Below are 18,734 nucleotides of genomic sequence, written 5' to 3' on the forward strand. Positions count from 1 at the left end.
ATGATTTACCTTTGGATCAAAAGAAGATTTAAAGATTTTCCTGTTGCTATTGAGCAATTGCAGACAGATCCTGAACCCATCTTACTTGCTCTGATCCCGTGGATTGTTGGGGATTAAAGAAGATTCGGCGTGAGATCTGAAGAACTGCGCTGTTTGTAAACCTCTCATCTCTTTTCACAGACACACTATAGTCTCATGGCATCACAGTATTCACTTTTTTTAACTTCTAACTTTATGAAGAGGGCTGAATTATTAGTGAACCAGTTCCAATCTAGGGAGCTTTCTAGCAGTTTGTTACTCATGTAGGTGTTTTTTAATCCAGTCAATCAGGAATGCTAAGGGGCTGGGAGATGGAAAGCAGTTGTGCACATGTAGAGCCTAATCCAATGCCCACTGAAATCAGTGGGAGTCTTAGCATTGGGGTTGGACCAGGCCCTTACATGTGGCCAGCTTTTCAAAACTGCTTGCAGTACAAATGTGGCATTACTGATGGTCTGAGTCTGTAACCTTTGTTGTGTCTACATGACATTAATGTTAAGTGCTGGTATCATGATGGTTGAGTGGCATACTACCCATCCTGTACAGCCGTGAGTCTGACCATCATGGTATTATCTGGATACTTTAAGGCTCCAACAATGATTAGAAATGATATCTGAAAATCTGAAGGTTTTTGAAGAAAATTAATGGAGTCTACCCAAATTCCATTAAATTTCAATGATAATTGGGTATCTAACTCCCTTAGGCTATGTCTACACTACTGCCAGATGGAGACACTGGTGATCGATGCACTGGGGGTTGATTAAGCTATGAGTGTCTCAGTTTGGGGACTGAACCACGGAGGCCCTCAAATTTAGTGGCCACTTTTGAAAGTATTTTGAAAATGTTGGCCAAATGTGGTAAATGCGCATTAATTATGAAAACATACTACAAAGGCCAGGAAGATCTGCTCTCTATTAAGCAAGGCAGGGCATGAAGAAATCCATATAAACCCCTTCATAGCAATAATAATAAGTAAATACTGACAAGACCAATTGCTGCTGTAATATTGCTTTCATTTGTTGTGCTTACATCAGCAGGCAGCGCAGTAGGGAAATGACTGATCAGAGAAGAGAGAAATATGTTGCTAAGCAACACAACACTGGATGGGAGACCTGCTTCCATATTGTGAAATTGACATGCTGGATGGGTTGCTGGATTTTAAAGTACAATAATTCTAAAAGGTAGAAGAGATTGGAAGAGTTAGCATCTGTCAGAGCAGAGGAAAATGACAGTGAACAAGAGGGGTCAGTGACTGGGAGAGTGGGGTTGAGTAAAGGAGCTATCGACTGAGGAGGGGAGTGCGTGGAGATGGAGAAAAGAAATAAATATGAAAAGAGAGAAAGGCAGAAGGGAGAGGAGAAGAAACAAAGACAGAAATGAAACAAGAACTATGGAGACAGTTACAGGCTACTTGAGATGGCACTGAGCCAAACTGATTTAGATCCAAACTTCCCCAAAATATGAAAGGGTTTGGATCTGGTGGTATGATTCAGTCCCATCTTGGCTGGTTAGAAGAGGAAAAGAATATAAGAGCAAGGTGCTATTTAAAAAAAAAAAAAAGGGGGGGGGAAGAGACAAAAATTAGTATTTTAGTATTGGTATTAGCAAATATTCAGTGTGGGTAGTCTGGTTTGAAAGCATCACTGAAAAAGTGATTTCTATAAGGAATCCTGTCACTACTGGTGGTACAGCCATTGTACAGTCACAGATATGTGATCTGAGGTCCTAGCAATAGTCGCAATTGAAAGCAGGAAGGATGGACTTACAGTTAAAGCATTGGACTGGAAGTCAGGATACCTGGCTCTGTCACAGACTTTTGTGGGTCCTTGTGGGAGTTACAAGCTGGGATTTTCAAATTAGATAGAGGCTATGTCTACACTACTGCAGTAAGTCGACGTAAGTTATGCTATTCCAGCTATGTGAATAACGTAGCAGGAGGTGAGTGGCCCCGGCACTGGAGCACAGAAAGGAAGGCATATTTCTCTTGGTATATATTTATTTTTCCATTGAGCTTTGGTTCTAACCAACTGTGCCAGCCCCAACGTGAGGAGTATATGTGGGGCTACTCATTGCTTCTCCTCGTTACTAAACCAACCTTTTGGATGGTGTATCTGGGTATAGTTCATATATCTCTGGAGTTAAATGTAGAAAGAGGCTCAAACCAAGCCCTTGATCTAATCTTCAGATCTCCTAGCCTTAATTTCTTCTTCAGGAGAGAACCAGAATCTCAGTGTGATGAGTTCGGTCACAGAGACCCCCTTGGGACTGTCACCTGATGTGCTGAGATTATCTCTGAGCCCATTTCCCTGCCAGCTTGGGACTCCAGAACCCTGCCTTGTTGAGCCAGACATGCTAGCCTGCTGCAACACAGACCCAAGTCTGGTCCATGTTCCCAAAGCTGCAAACTTTCACCAAAAACTGCTCAGCAGGTCACCTATCTCCAGCACCCAGACACCCAGTTCACAATGGGATCCAAACCCCAAATAAATCAGTTTTACTCTGTATAAAGCTTATACAGGGTAAACTCATAAATTGTCTGCCCTCTCTAACACTGATAGAGAGATATGCACTGCTGTTTGCTTCCTCAGGTATTAATCACTTACTCATGGTTAATTAATAAATCAAAATGATTGTATTAAGTATTAAAAAGTAGGATTTAAATGGTTTCAAGTAATAACAGACAGAACAAAGTAAGTTACCAAGCAAAAACATGCAAGACTAAGCCTAATACATTAAGAAACTGAATACAGGTCAATCTCACCCTCAGAGATGTTCCAATAAGCTTCTTTCACAGACTAGACTCCTTGCTAGTCTAGGCCCAATCCTTTTCCTTGGTACAGTCCTTGTTAGTTCCAACAGACATCTTAAGTGGAAAACAGGGGCTTTCTCATGGCTGCAGCCTCTTTGTTCCTTTCCACCCCCTTTTATAGCTTTGGCACAAGGTGGGAATCTTTTGTCTCTCTGGGTCCACACCCCTCCATCTTAAACCTGGTGCTTTTCCATTTAGAAGGATTCCAGTATCAGGTGACATGTTCACATGTCTTGTGAGACCACAACCTCCATTCTTCCTAGGCTGGTTTACAGGAACACAGGAAGAGTTGCAGGTAAATAAACCATTTACAACCAATTGTCCTAGTCAATGGGAGCTATCAAGATTCTAAACCACCATTAATGGCCCACATTTTGCATAATTACAATAGGACCTCAGTTATACTTCATATTTCTAGCTTCAGAGACAAGAATGATACGTGCATACAAATAGGATGAACACACTCCATAGATTATAAGCTTTGTAATGATACCTTACAAGAGACCTTTTGCATAAAGCATATTCCAGTTACATCGTATTCACACTCATAAGCATATTTCCATAAAACATATGGAGTGCAACATCACACTCAGATCTGAATAGTCTCAAACTAGGGATCCAAAAACAGATATGAATCCAATTTTCCTCAAACTTTGGGGTATTCAGAATAGGTTTGTGAATTCAGCCCATTATTGAAAAAAGGTCTGAGGGATGAACTCCTAGATCAAGCTTTGGTGTTCAGATTTGGGGTTTTAGTTTAGCTTATCCATATAGAAATCCAAATCATGCTAATGAGCTATGATAGGAAGGACTTCTCTCCTGGGCACTCTCCTTTTTAAATGAGCTGTGCCATGCTTAGAAGTATTTTAACTTCAGGCCCTTTAGAGAGACAAATGGTCTTATGATGGGAGTGCAAGATCTGCCAGTTCCTTGAAATTTTTAGATGGACTAGAGTTATAGATGTTATATTATTATTAGCTTATAGTAATAGAACTACTTGTGCTCAATTCTGCCTTCAATGACATGAGTGCTATTCCCCTTGAAGTCAATGGAAGCTACAGCTGTATAACTCGGCAGAATTGATGGCCCACACCCTCAGCTAGTATAAATCCCCTCCATTAAGGTCAATGAAACAACACTAATATTCACCAACTGAGGATCTGGCACTGTTTTATTTGAAAACATGTTTTATCCTTTGGGTAAAAAGAGAGAAGTTACTAATACTGACCACATTCAGCCCCAGCATAAGCAGGTAAAACATATTGAAGCCAATGAGAGTCATGCCAGTTTGTGAGAGAACAATGTATGTGAAGGAAAATGTGCATCTATCCCAATGATTCCCAACCATGTTTTTGCCTAGATTGGCTAATTTCCCTGTGCATATTTAATTACCTTTTTTCTTACTAACAGATTGTTTTGCAGAAAATGGATAACTGCTGATAAATTAGTAGTGTGTGAAAGTGAAAACTGTTCAAGCTCCAAAAGGGCCTCAGTACTGCCTGCACAACCCAAATGTTTCTTCATGTAGTCCATTTATCCAACTCTTAAAACGGAAATGAAATAGGTAACCAGGGCCAGATTAACCTTTTGTGGGCCCAGCGCCAAACATATTTGTGGGCCCCCATGGGGAAAATAGAGCATGGTGCAGGGGGTTCAGTCCCTGGAGCGAGGGGCCAACAAGGGGCAATGGGGCATGGCATGGCAGGGATGTCCCCGCTCCACCCAGCCCTGTGTGAGGGCACTATTTACAGACTGGCAGTTGCCAGACGTACAATGGCCCTCCTGGCCTTGTGGTGCCAGCATGCCCCTTCCCCTCGGGGGTTGGCCCATGTCATGCCATACAGCCCCCCACCCAATGCCGGAACACATACACCCCGATTCCCTATGGCCAAAGCTCCCCCCCAGACCCACTATGCCCAGCCTCCCCTGACTCTGACACAACTCCCAGCACCCCACACAGAACCCCCCACTCCCTAGTGCCCCAACACACAGAGATCTTCCCTGCAGTTTCACAGTCCTGCACCGCCCCAGGCCCTCCGGAGACCCACTCCCCCACACCCTGCCTCCTGGCCCCACTCGCCCTGCTGGGAAGCAACTGCCCGGCTGAGCCACCAGTGTCCTAGGGCGGTGAATCACTCCGGCTCCTCAAGAGTGGCGCAATCAGCCAGGCCAGGGCCTGCCCCACCCAGGCTCCCTCAGGACCCACTTGCCTGGAAGGGCCCAACCAAGCCCCCCACACTGTTCCCCACCCCTACCTGGCCGAGACTGACCAGGCTTCTGCATCAGTCCCAGGCGGCTCAGCTCCAGGGAGACAGGTGGGGGCCCCCAGGTGGTGGGAAGCAGAGACTGCCCGGAGCCAGAGGTGCACTGGGATCCAGCCAGGAGGCAGAGAGAAGCCGGCGGGTGAGGCCAAGGGGTAGAGAGGAGGCATCGGCTGGCTGACGGGCAGGCCAAGAGGCGCAAGTGGGCGGGCGGGGGGGAGCCAGTGGGCTGGCGGGATCTCAGGGCACAGTGCAAGCAGAGCAGGCTGGGGCCCCTTCTGAGCATGGGCCCAGCTCCATGGCGCCACTGTAAACCCAGCACTGCAGGTAACATCAACTTGGGACATTTATTTTTAGGTAACACTTTTTGTTCCCTCTCTCAGTGGCAGAACTATTTTCGTCTCCAAAAACAGTGCTATAAATATGTTCCATTGAGATACTGGCCTCTGACGTGTTTAAGCACATCTCCTTGCTGTGCATGATAACAATGGGCTGAAGAAATAATTTCCTCCTATTCCACGGTGCTCTCTCACCTCACTGACAAAAAGCCCTATTAGCTCAAAGTCCATTAGTTCTTTACCTGATGCCTGGGGGAATACTCGAGGGAATCTGCACGTTAACTGTTGCAGTGATATCAAATGGAAATGTCCATTATTGCCTATTCCTAGATTACATTATACACTTCATTTCCTTGGATTTTAAGGGCCTGATTCTCCATTGCGTTACATCTCGTTTAGTGCAGAGTGAATGCAAACTACTACCAGATCAGAATGATAACATTGCACACTCACTTTGCACTGGTGTAAATGACTACACAAGAGGCAAGGAAGCATCAGGCTCAGGTTCTTCAACATCTGTTTGTTCCCAGTGCAAAAATGTTTCCTTAAACTGGTGTGCTACTGTGTTTGTTTAACGCTTGGTGGCCAAGGTCTTGCATACAAATATTGTAAGCTGGCATTTTTCTGATACAGAAAAATTGTTCTGCCCTTTTTATGAGCAGTAACTCTCATGAATGCTAGTGGGAGCCATACACAAATGCTTAGTGCCTTCGACATTATTTCTAACCAACTAAATTTTAATTGGGCACAGCCTAATATTTTAATGGGGCTCTGTCATAGGTTGTGACTGCACTGTAGTGCCCCCTGCTGAATTAGTGTGGCACTGCACAACCTGCCTGCCTCAGTTTCCCTTCTTAGGAAGCCAATAAATCCATTTCAGGCACTCTTGACACTTGACTTAATAATACCCTCCTTTTGGACTTGTTTATTACAAAATCTTATACAAAAGGGTCCATAAAAAAAGGCCAAGATAAACAAAAGGTGCTTCTTTTCAGTGATGTTGTAGCAGTCCCAGGATATTAGAGAGACAACGTGGGTGAGGTAATCTCTCTTATGGGATCAACTTCTGTTGCTGAGAGAAGCTCAAAACCTGGTCTCTCTCACCAACTGTAGTTGGTCCAATAAAATATATTACTTTGCCCACCTTCTCTCTCTGAAAGGTGCTTCTGGCTTTCCAGGTTCATCTGAAGCCTGCCCTCTAAAGATAAGTCTATGCTGCAATAAAAGATCCATGGCATGGATGCATCGGGCTCAAGTCAGCTGACTTGAGCTCGTGATGCTGTAAGGTCATAGGGCTATAAAACTGCAGTGTAGGCATTCAGGCTCAGGCTGGAGCCTGGGTTCTGAGACCCCACACGTGGGAAGCTTAAGCCGGAATGTCTACATTGCTATATGTACTCCCACAACCAGAGCCCCACAGGTGCAAGTCAGCAGACTTGTTGGGCTCTGAGACGTGATGCTGTGGGTTTTTTATTAGTGTAGATATACCCTAAGCTGGGGTCCCAGTCCCCTCAGGGTTCTCTTTCAGTCTTTGTCTCTCCTTATGGCAGGAGCCCCAGCCTTCCTCCTGGAACAAGCTCAAGCAATTATTGTCCCTTTCCTTACCAGGAGTCCCCAGTTCTCCTCCTGGAGTTCAGGGTTGGGTTGTAATTTACCTCTCAGTCTCTGACTTCTCCTTATGGTAAGCATCTCCTTAGTTCTCCTGGACCAGGATAGTTCAAGCAGCTATTACCCCTCAGCTAGCTCTGCTTCGTCCTCAGACTCAGAGGGTTTCTCCTGCTGGTGTCTGCTTCCTGCCAACTCTGGAGCCTTCTTACCACTTTTAGCTTCTGCCCCTTTCTTGTTCTTTTTGTGTTTTACGGCGAAGCAGACTCACTTGCTGAGTCTGACTGCCAAGCACTGGACACATATATAATTCAAGAATTGAAGTCTTTTGCCTTTCCCAGTGTTCATAAAGAATTGCAATGTTATTTTTATAGGACCCCATTTTTCCTGATGCTCTTACTAGGTGTTTCAGCGAAAATTTTGATACTTTAAGGCCTCTACGTTTTTCATATAAATACCTCCTTTCGATGGTACACTCTTTGCCCTCCCCAAGGAGATGATCACCGGTTTCCTGGACCTTGTGCATCCCACTTAATCCATCTTTGTTTATTTATTAAAAACAAATTACTATTTAAACCACAATGGCCAGTTAAAATTAGCGGAGCCCCTTCACTCTGTCTCTCAGGGCCTTGGAGTATATCAGCATTTTCTGACTCTTGGGCATATTTCATGGAATATTTTCCCCTTCCTTTCTTTTGGGTATAAATCCTGCCATTCCTCTCTCAATTCAATTTTAATTAGATTTCTAAATTCCAGCTTCCTTGAAGGGCGCTCTACATCAATTTGCCCATTTTAAACTTTTTTTTTGCCACTTTGCCTGCCAGCTCATTGCTCACAACTCTTCCATGCTCTGAGCTCCTGCATCTGCCCTGCTATGAGGGAAGCAGCATTATGCTGTTCCCTTTCTCCCAGCTCATTCCCATTGGTTTGGAGAGAGGAGTACCTTTTTCTACCCTCTCCGCAATGCTCCTTGCCCTTAAAGAAACCGTACCAGGATTTCGTCCCAACCCCTACTTACTCCTGGGACCACTTCCTCTTTCCCAATATCTCCCAGATCCTTACATCTATAATCTGACCTTTCAGTGCTTAAAGAGCCATGCCAGGTGGCAAGGTGGACTGACCAGTTGGCAATACTGCCCTTAAGGAGCAGCCTGCCCCATCACAGGCACACATGCTTACATCTGTTTGCTGCTTTTAAAAATTACTCATTAAGGGCAAGTGTGTGCCTGGCACTTATGCAGGTGGGTCAGGAAGGTGGAAAGGGCACAAGGAGACTTGTGTGGCTTGTGTAGGTGCCATTGCAGCTTCTGTATCATGGGCTGCTCCCTTCCTGTATCTCTGAGACCACTCAGGCCCCCAAAGGGAGTGAGGAAGAAGGTGGGGCTATGGCCCTCCCTGACTCTAGAGTTCCCCTTCCCAGCACTTGGAGAAGAATGGATGCAGAGTGTCAGAGAATGAGCTGTCCCTACACACTGGGGAATTTGGAAAGGTATGCTGCATTGGCATTGGTAGAATACCTCCAGAGCTAAATTTGACCTATGATTTTAAAGGGCAGTGCCCCTTTAAAAATATTTTCCCCATTCAGGTAGGAGAAAAATGACTGGAGGAAAGATAACAATAAATAAATATTAAGCAAATTGCAGTTTAGATTATACCCATCGAGCATGACTGAAGAAAGTGGCACTTCAACTTTTAAGCTGCTTCAGTTTTCAACTTGTGCTTAGGTTTCCTGATGGTAGGAATTATGCACGTGATAATGGATGTGGGAGAGATTATGTTAACAGCCCTATTTCATTAAAATATCTCCCTATTCAACACATGGGAGGTAGTGTGCAATAGGATAGCGCATAGGCGTAAACATCAGGAGCCATTGGTTCAATTCGTACATAACATAAGAATAGCCTTACTGTGTCAGACCAATGGTCCATCTAGCCCAGTATCCTATCTTCTGAGAGTGGCCAGTGCTAGTTGCTTCAGAAGGAATTAACAGAACAGGCAATTTTGAGTGATCCATCACTGGTCGTCCAGTCCCAGTAACTGGCAGTTGGAAGTTTAGAGACACCTGGAGCATGGGGTTGCATTCCTGACCATTGCTGAACCTATCCTCCATGATTTTAGCGAATTCTTTCGTTAATCTAGTTATAGTTTTGGCCTTCACAACATCCCATGGCAACAAGTTCCACAGGTTGACTGTGTTTTGTTTATTTTAAACCTACTGCCTGTTAATTTCAGTAAGTGACCTCTAGTTCTTCTGTTATGTGAAGGAGTAAATAACACTTCCCTATTCACCATTCATGATTTTATAGATCTCTATCATATCCACATTAGACACATTAGTTGTCTCTTTTCTAAATTGAACAGTCCCAGTCTTTTTAATATCTTGTTGTATTATTCCATTCCCCTAATCATTCTTGTTGCCATTCTCTGTACCTTCTCCAATATATCTTTTTTGAGATGGGGTGACCAGAACTGCATTACTATTCAAGATGTGGGTATACCATGCGTTTATATAGTGGCATTATGATGTTTTATTATTTATCCCTTTCCTAATGGTTCCTAATGTCCTATAGGTTTTTGACTACTGCTGCACATTGAAGGGATGTTTTCAGAGAACTATCCACAATGACTCCAAGATTTCTCTTTTGAGTGGTAATAGCTAATTTAGACCCCATCAATTTGTATGTATGATTGGGATTTTTTTTTCCAATGTACATTACTTTGCATTTCTCAACATTGAATTTCATTGGCCATTTGTTGCCTAGACACTCAACTTAGTGAGATCCCTTTGTAACTCTTCACAGTCAGTTTTGGACTTAACTATCTTGAGTAATTTTGTGTCTTCTGCAAATTTTGCCACCTTACTGTTTCACCCCTTTTTCCAGAGCATTATGAATTGCACTATTTACCTCTCTCTATTGTGAAAACTGACTATTTATACCTACCCTTTGTTTCCTATCTTTTAACCAGTTACTGAACCATGAGAGGACCTTTCCTCTTATCCCATGACTGCTTATTTTGCTTAAGAACCTTTGAGGGACTTTGTCAAAGTCTCTCCGACAGTCCAAGTACACTATGTTGAGTGGATCACCCTCGTCCAGATGCTTGCTCTCTGGTACCCTCAAAGAATTCTAGCACATTGGTGAGGCATGATTTCCCTTTATAAAAACTGCATTGTATCTTCCTTAACACACAGTGTTCATCTATGTGTCTGATAATTATGTTCTTTACCATACTTTACTATAGTTTTAACCAATTTGCCTGGTACTGAAGTTAGGCACCAGAGGTGATCCTGGCAAGCTTTTTTTTTTTTTTTTTTTTTAAATCAGTGATACATTAGCTATCTGACAGTCATCTTACAGAGGCTGATTTTAAGTGATAGATTACATACCACAGTAGCTCTGCAATTTTATATTTGAGTTCCTTTGGAACTCTTGGATGATTGCCATCTGGTCCTGGTGACCTTATTACGGTTTAATGTATTGGTTTGTTCCAAAACCTTCTCTATTGACACCTCAATTTGGAACAGTTCCTCAGATTTGTCAACTAAGAAGAATGACTCGGGCATGGGGATGTCCCCCATATCCTCTGCAGTGAAAACTGATGCAAATAATTCATTTTGCTTCTCTGCAATAGCCTTGTCTTGCCTGAGTGCTCCTTTAGCACCTAAGTTGTCCAGTGGCCCCTCTGACTGTTTGGCAGACTTCCTGCTTCTGGTGTACTTAAAAAAAATGTTGTTGTTAGTTATGTCTTTAGCTAGTTGCTCTTAATTCTTTCTTGGCCTCCTTATAGAATCATAGGACTGGAAGGGACCGTGAGAGGTCATCTAATCCAGTCCCCTGCACTCATGGCAGGACTAAGTATTATCTAGATCATCCCTGACAGGTTTTTGTCTAACCTGCTCTTAAAAATCTCCAATGATGGAGATTCCACAACCTCCCTAGGCAATTTATTCCAGTGCTTAACCACAGACAGTTAGGAAGCTTTTCCTAATGTCCAACCTAAATCTTCCTTGCTGCAATTTAAGCCCATTGCTTCTTGTACTATCCTCGGAGATTAAGAAGAACAATTCTTCTCCCTTCTCCTTGTAACAACCTTTTATGTACTTGAAAACTGTTATGTCCCCTCTCAGTCTTCTCTTTTCCAGATTAAACAAACCCAATTTTTTCAATCTTCCCTCCATAGGTCATGTTTTCTAGACCTTTAATCTAGACCTTTAATTTTTGTCGCTCTTCTCTGGACTTTCTCCAATTTGTCCACATCTTTCCTGAAATGTGGCACCCAGAACTGGACACAATACTCCAGTTGAGGCCTAATCAGCGCAGAGTAGAGCGGAAGAATTACTTCTCATGTTTTGCTTACAACACTCCGGCTAATACATCCCAGAATGATGTTCGCATTTTTGCAACAGTGTTACACTGTTGACTCATATTGAGCTTGTGGTCCACTATGACCCCCCAGATCCCTTTCTGCAGTACTCCTTCCTAGGCAGTCATTTACCATTTTGAATATGTGCAACTGATTGTTCCTTCCTAAGTAGAGTACTTTGCATTTGTCCCTATTGAATTTCATCCTATTTACTTCAGACCATTTCTCCAGTTTGTCCAGATCATTTTGAATTTTAATCCTATACTCCAAAGCACTTGCAACCCTCTCAGCTTTGTATTCTCCACAAACTTTATAAGTGTACTCTCTATGCCATTATCTAAATCACTGATGAAGATATTGAACAGAACCGGATCCAGCACTGAGCCCTGTGGGACCCCACTTGTTATGCCCTTCCAGTATGACTGAGAACCACTGATAACTACTCTCTGAGAATGGTTTTCCAACCAGTTATGCACCCACCATATAGTAGCTCCATCTAGGTTGCATTTCCCTAGTTTGTTTCTGAGAAGGTCATGTGAGACTGTATCAAAAGCTTTACTAAAGTCAAGCTATATCATTATCTACCGCTTCCTCCATCCACAAGGCTTGTTATTGTGCTTTTTATATGCGACTTGCCAAAGTTTATGCTACTTTTTATTTTCCTCAATAAAATCTGATTTCCAATTTTTAAAGGATGCCTTTTTGCCTCTAACCACCTCTTTTACTCTGCTGTTAAGCCATGGTGGCATTTTCTTGGTTCTCTTACTGTTTTTTTTTATTTGGGGTATACATTTAGTTTAAGCCTCTATGGTGTTTTAAAACAGTCTCCATGCAGTTTGCAGGTATTTCACCCTTGTGACTGTTCCTTTTAATTTTTAACTAGCTTCCTCATTTTTGTATAGTTCCCCTTTTTGAAGTTAACTGCAACTGTGGTAAGTTTCTTTGGCATTTTCCACCCTACAAAGATGTTAAATTTAATTTATGGTCGCTATTACTGAGCGGTTCAGCTATATTCACCTCTTGGACCAGATCTTGTGAGCCACTTAGGACTAAATCAAGAATTGCCTCTCCTCTTGTTGGTTCCAGGACTAGCTGCTACAAGAAGCAGTCATTAATGGTGTCTAGAAATGTAAGCTGTGCATCCCATCCTGAGGTAACACATACCCTGTCAATATGAGGATAATTGAAATCCCGCATTATTATTGTGTTTTCTGCTTTTGTACTCTCTCTAATCTCCCTGAGCATTTCACAATCGCTGTTCCCATCCTGGCCAGGTGGTCAGTAGAATAGTCTTACTGCTATCCTCTTATTGTTCAAGCATGGAATTTCTATCCATAAAGATCTTATGGTACAATTTGATTCATTTTAAGATTTTTTACTTTAGTTGACACTATGCTTTCTTTCACATATAGCACCCCTCCCCCACCAGCACAACCTACTCTGTCATTCCTATACATTTTGTACTCTAGTATTACATTACTATGTCCCACTGATCATCATCATTCCACCAAGTTTCCCCAAAGCCTACTGTATCAATATCCTCATTTAAAGCCAGGCATTCTAGTTCACCCATCTTAGTATTTATACTTCTAGCATTTGTATATAAGCACTTGTACATTTTGTACATTTGTCAATATTCAGTTGCTCACCTTCATGTGCTATATTTAAATGGGACTCTTATGTTTCACTGTTCCTCACTCACTCCTACCTGTACTTTACCGACTTCTTATTCCATCATTTTTGGTGTCCAATGTTGGGGCCTAAAGAGCTAATACATACTCACAAGCACCTTAGAAAACAATTGTTTTCAAAGTTAGTTTAAAACAAAAATTGTTTTAAAATTCTCATATGTGGCGATCTTGTTCAGAGATAAGCATGCAAAGCAAATTGTTAGGTTTTTTTATTTAAAAAAATGGTTAATTGTCAAAGTTTTTTTAAAAAATTCTTTTAACAAATGCTTTATTTTTTACTATTACTATTATAATTTTTTATTATTATTTGAGGTTTGTAGTTTCTGTGATTGGTCATAATTTTGAAGGTTACATGAAAACTTATTTTTAAGAAGAAGCAAGAGTGGTAAAAATGAAGAGTCGCTTGGCCTGCCCCATTCTGTTTAAATGTAATGCGTTCAGAATGCATAAAAATGATTGGTGGTTTTATTTTCATGGACAGTATCTTTCTCTGCTTAACTGACATATGTCTGCCTTTATTATTGCACCACCAGACAAACTGCAGATTTCTTATGCTAGATCTGTTCTCAAAATTAATGTGGGAAATAAAACTAACTTTAAAATGTACACCTCAGTCAAGTCAGACTTAAAAAAACATCCTCTCACACTGAGCAACTGAGCCTGCATTTAATGTAGAAATAAATCCCTCGACTCACTCCAAGTGGTGGTGAGAATCCATATGAAACTTTAAGAGCCCTCTAATCTCACTGTACCCTACAGGTTTCACCTACACTACAAAAGCAAACAGAGGGGAAGTCAGATGGGGATGTATTTTCCTAGCTCGGCTACCTGTTCGCTATGTGGCCAGGGTAAGTAAAACTCCCTGGGTCTCAGTTTCCCTGTATGTATGATGAGACTTAACCATTTTGTATTGCACTTTCAGAACATGTGGTAAGAAGTGCTAAATATTATTAGTATGTTGTTGGTGAGCCTGCATACCACAAAAATAATTCCCAACGCTTTGGCTTGCAATATAGGCATGACTGAAGCACGGTTTAATTATGTTCCTGAATTATGCTGAAGCCTTTGTGCCTGGTTGTGTGTAGTCCCTGTAGAGAAGCAAGCAAGGAGATTCCCCCTCCCTTGCATAGCTGCACAGGAGCAACACACAATAGCAGACAGTCCCTGTGGTCTATGTCTATTTTAGGAAGCAAGGTGTGGAAAAAGAAGGTAGGGAGGGGCAGGTAGGAGGTGGGGTAATGGCTTCAGCCCATAGAGCAGGGCTGGCACAGTGCAGGGAGCAACCAGCTACATCCTAATGGAAGGATCTGGCTCCAAATGACCAACTCACGTAAGGAGAATCCTTGAGCACTGGGCCTTATTCCCCTCTCACTTTGGTAGGTGAAGTCGATGACATTACACAATGGGAGAGGAGACACAAGTCTACTGGTGTAACTAAAAGGAAGGTATGGTAACTAAAAGCACAAGCCATATCTTCCTATCTAAAAATCAGCTTGTCCTCTGATGCCCTCTGGTGACAGGAACTAATTAGCTGCCATTGCAGGTCAGGCCTAATGCTATTATTGTATACAGTGGTGTAACACCAGGGACATAACACACATTTAACCGTTTCAGGCAAATACTGATATTTTGGGTAAATTAAATTCAGTTACAGTAGAACCTCAGCGTTATGAACATCTCGGGAATGGAGGTTGTTTGTAATTCTAAACAAAACGTCTGGTTGTTTTTTCAAAAGTTTACAACTGAACATTGACTTAATACAGCTTTGAAACTTTACTATGCAGAAGAAAATTGCTGCTTTTAACCATCTTCATTTAAATTACACAAGCACAGAAACAGTTTCCTTACCTTGTCAAATCTTTTTTAAACTTTCCTTTATTTTTGTAGTAGTTTAAATTTAACACAGTACTGTACTGTATTTTGTTTTTGGCGGGTTTTTTTTTTTTTGGTCTCTGCCGATGCCTGATTGCATACTTCTGGTTCTAAATGAGGTGTGTGGCTGACTAGTCAGTTCATAATTCTGAGGTTCTACTGTATTAAGATTTAACACACATGATCATTTCTATTGTCTCTCCATGGTGATTACATTATTTCTCTAGTGGTGCAAAATATGCATCCCCTGGAGAAAGCACAACTTGGGAATCTCCAATGCTTCTTAGCCTGATTCTTTAAACACTTTAGTCCTGATCCTTGATGAGGATGCGGATGAGAAGCACACAGAGCAACATGTGGGGAAGAGAGAGTGTCCTTGTGCACAAAGGTGGCTTTAAGCCCTCTTTGAACTCCTCCAGTCCTGGTTCAGCAGTACAATGGCTGGCTCCAAAGGACCATAACGGCAGCTGGATGTTGCCGAACCAGGGAGGACTACATCTGAGTGTATGGGTTCACCTTCAGAGATCCAAATGCAGGATTGGTACCTATAGTGAGATGTCTCACAAGTGAGGGTACTAAATAGACAAAAAGAGGGAAAGAGAGTAAATCCAAAGGTGACAGTGATAAGTTTGCTTGGTTGGTATTTGGAATGGAAACGGTCTGCCTAGGAAATGCTTATTTATCTAATTTTCAAAACTGCATACTCAGTACAGATTGTAAAATGTTATAGCTTATCCATTCCCAACTATCTTATGCTATGGGACCATCATAATGTTATGGATACGGGTGATGACAACATGCTGAGTGACCTGTTTGTGAATGATATAGTTGGGGTTTTTTAAACTGAATTGCCAGAAAGGTATAGGCAACTGTCTGTGAAATTTCTTTTCCTGAATGTCAGTTTGTAGTTATACAAGCCCAGTGAGACTGTGCTTTGCTTTTTTAACTCCCTACAGAAAATTAGTATTAACAATTTTGAAGGAAAAACTTCACAATTCACTCCTCCTGAGATTTTTCTCTGCTACATTTCACTATGGGAAGAATGTGTTTAGTTATTAACCTATGAGAAATTAAATGTAATGAAAATTGTGGCAGGGCCTTGATTACGGGCTTGTGGCACTAGTGGCTTGTGGCACTAGTATGATGATTATATAAGCTGCATGTGCATGGAGACCTGCTGTAATTAGTAACTCTGCTTACTACTGTAAGGCACAAATACGCACTGCAGCTAAACAGTCGAATTCTGTGTGCAGGCTGCAACAACTTCTGCCTCTTCCCCTGCAGTGTGATAGTTGTACAAAGGGTGTACGATTTCAGAAGCACACACAAAAGTTTTGCACCACTCTCAGTTCTCTGGTGCTCAGATGGGGCTGAGGGGAGCATGTGTGAATATGTGGATCTACCAACTTTTGACATCCGCATAGAAGGGTCAAGGGCTGCAGAAGCTACTCCATCCCAAGGGTTGGAATTAGGGTGACCAGATAGCAAGTGTGAAAAATCAGGACTAGGGGTGTGGGGTAATAGGAATCTATACAAGACAAAGCCTGAATATCGGGACTGTCCCTATAAAATTGGAATCTCTGGTCACCCTAGCTGGAATAGTTGTTTGGATTGCCTGTGGAAAGGCATCCTCCTCCTCTACCTCAGCAAACATACCCAGGGTGCCCACCAGCTACTCATGTTAGGTGCTGTGAAGAGCAGGTTGTCCCTGTGTATTCACAGGGTAGCCCTGGCTAGGAGAGAGTGTGGACAGAACACTAAGGAGATGAACTGATTCAGTGTATTTCTCAAGCAACCTCTAGTTAGGGTTCTTATTTATCTAGGTTCTTATGCTGAACCTGTCACCAGGGTATCCAAATGTTGACTGTCTAAGAGCCTTCCCTTGACAGGACAAGGCATTGAATCTGCCACGAAGTACAGCTTCCCCCACAGCGAGTGCATATAACACTCCCTGAACTGGGGTGTAGGGCATTCAAGTCTATTATGTTTGTGTTGTATACCTTATGCATCTTTTCTGTAGCCAGGTACCAAGTTTGCAAAATGATTTTAGACTTTAGAAATATACAGTTCTCAACCTTCATGCTTCTTTTAGTCTCTTTGAGACAGGAGGAAATCCACCTTAAAACTGAGCTGGTTATAAGAGGTGAGGATTATCTCACCAGACTGCAATGAAAAGTAATCTTTTGGAAATGGGTGACTCTCTCTGCATAATAAGCCATTACAGTTGATCACAGTCTTTCCAGGAATATTGTGAAGAATGACTCGGTTGACTCTATAAGCAACACTCATACTGTCAGTTTCCCCTGCAGTGTAGTCAAGCTTAGTTCCAAAGTTTGGATCTGGCTCGGCGCTTCCCCAAAGTTTGGGAGTGCATGGACACAGAGTTTTGGTTTGGCCAATGACGGAGAGGCGGATATTGGAATGGGCTAACTACTATAGAATAAACACTGAAATTAATCTTTTTGATATAGACAAAATCTGATCAATTTTAAAATAATTGTGTATCGCTGCACTTCTGCTTTGTTCCCAGACATAAATAGGAATTCCCAAACTACTTGTAATACTTAAAATTTATGGATTCAAGGATCTCAGTGCTTTATAAACATTAATTTAGTTTCACAGTAGCCTGCGAGGAATTGGGATATCATCTGCATTTTACAGATGGGAAAATTGAGGCATGGAGCAATCGTACGTTGATTTTCAGAGGCGCTGAGCACTCGTGAGTTTGGGTGCACAGATTTCAGTGGAAACTGCAGGAGTGGGATTTTTAAAAGTGGTCAGCACAGGCCTACTTCTGCTCAAACTGAAATCAGTGATACTAGTAAGAAGAGAGTTGGGCCAATGCTGAGCTCTTTTGAAGAGACCTGCACAAGACTCCAAAGGACATGTCACACAGCAAGGAATAAACCCAGATCATCTGACACACAATTCTGTACCTTAATTATGAGCACATCCTTCCTGATCTCTGTCATGACACTTCCAGTCTAAATCAAAGCAAAAGAGGTTAAACAACTGTTTTTTTAATCAAGATCTGTCCCAATCTTTTGAATATTTAAGGCATGCCCTGTATTGGTTCAGGAGTATGTCTGTAAACATTTGTTCCTTGTCACTGACGTGACATAGGCACCCTAAATGGAGGGCTTGGTTCGGCAGTGTGTGTTACCAAATAGATTAACTCATTAACATGAACAGAAATTATATGCGTAAATCTCTGAGCACCAAGATGAGAACACACTCCTTACAGCAGATGGATAGATGCAAAATCCATACACTACTTCATCGGCAATGTCCTTTTGAAAATTTGTTAAGTATAATTAACAAAATGAAGCAAGTTCTTTCCACCATGCTTGAAACAATGTAGCAAGTGCTGTTATACCAAAATAGTAGCTTTAGTTTTCTGAAAATTTGAGGCCTGCATTAATGTTAGGTTTGAGCTAATGCAATGTCAAAGCAGCCCAGGGATTTGCAGAAAGGGCGTGACCCAGGCAGCAAAAGCGGACTTATGTGCATTGAAGGAGAGAAAAAATGCCAGGGAGCCAACTTGCCTGGCATGTAATGCTGATCACTTAGAAGTCAGACACTGAATGAAGAAGACCTGTGTCAGACTGTGTAGCTCTGAGTGATTAGTGAACACCAGAAGCTGTTTTTGGAGTCAGCCAACCCCTAGCATGAGCAGGGAATGGAGGCTGGTGCCAGCCACACAACCCTTTGGAGACATGTACTGAAAGTAGGTTGGCGCCAGTGTGAAGTCACC

At 42.2% G+C, this 18,734-nt stretch overlaps 1 protein-coding gene and 1 long non-coding RNA gene across 2 annotated transcripts in view; both read right to left on the reverse strand.

Moving 5' to 3' along the window:
* Positions 1–18,734, reverse strand: part of MGST2 (microsomal glutathione S-transferase 2) — a 59,911-nt gene that overhangs the window by 34,527 nt on the left and 6,650 nt on the right. The window lies entirely within an intron of this gene.
* On the reverse strand, positions 2,657–5,256 carry LOC128837589 (uncharacterized). Its single transcript, XR_008444995.1, has 2 exons — positions 5,119–5,256; positions 2,657–3,112 (listed from the first exon to the last, which is right to left on the reverse strand). It is a non-coding gene; the product is annotated as an uncharacterized LOC128837589 (long non-coding RNA).

Source organism: Malaclemys terrapin, chromosome 5, assembly GCF_027887155.1.
Source record: "Malaclemys terrapin pileata isolate rMalTer1 chromosome 5, rMalTer1.hap1, whole genome shotgun sequence".
Taxonomy (NCBI): Eukaryota; Metazoa; Chordata; order Testudines; family Emydidae; genus Malaclemys; species Malaclemys terrapin.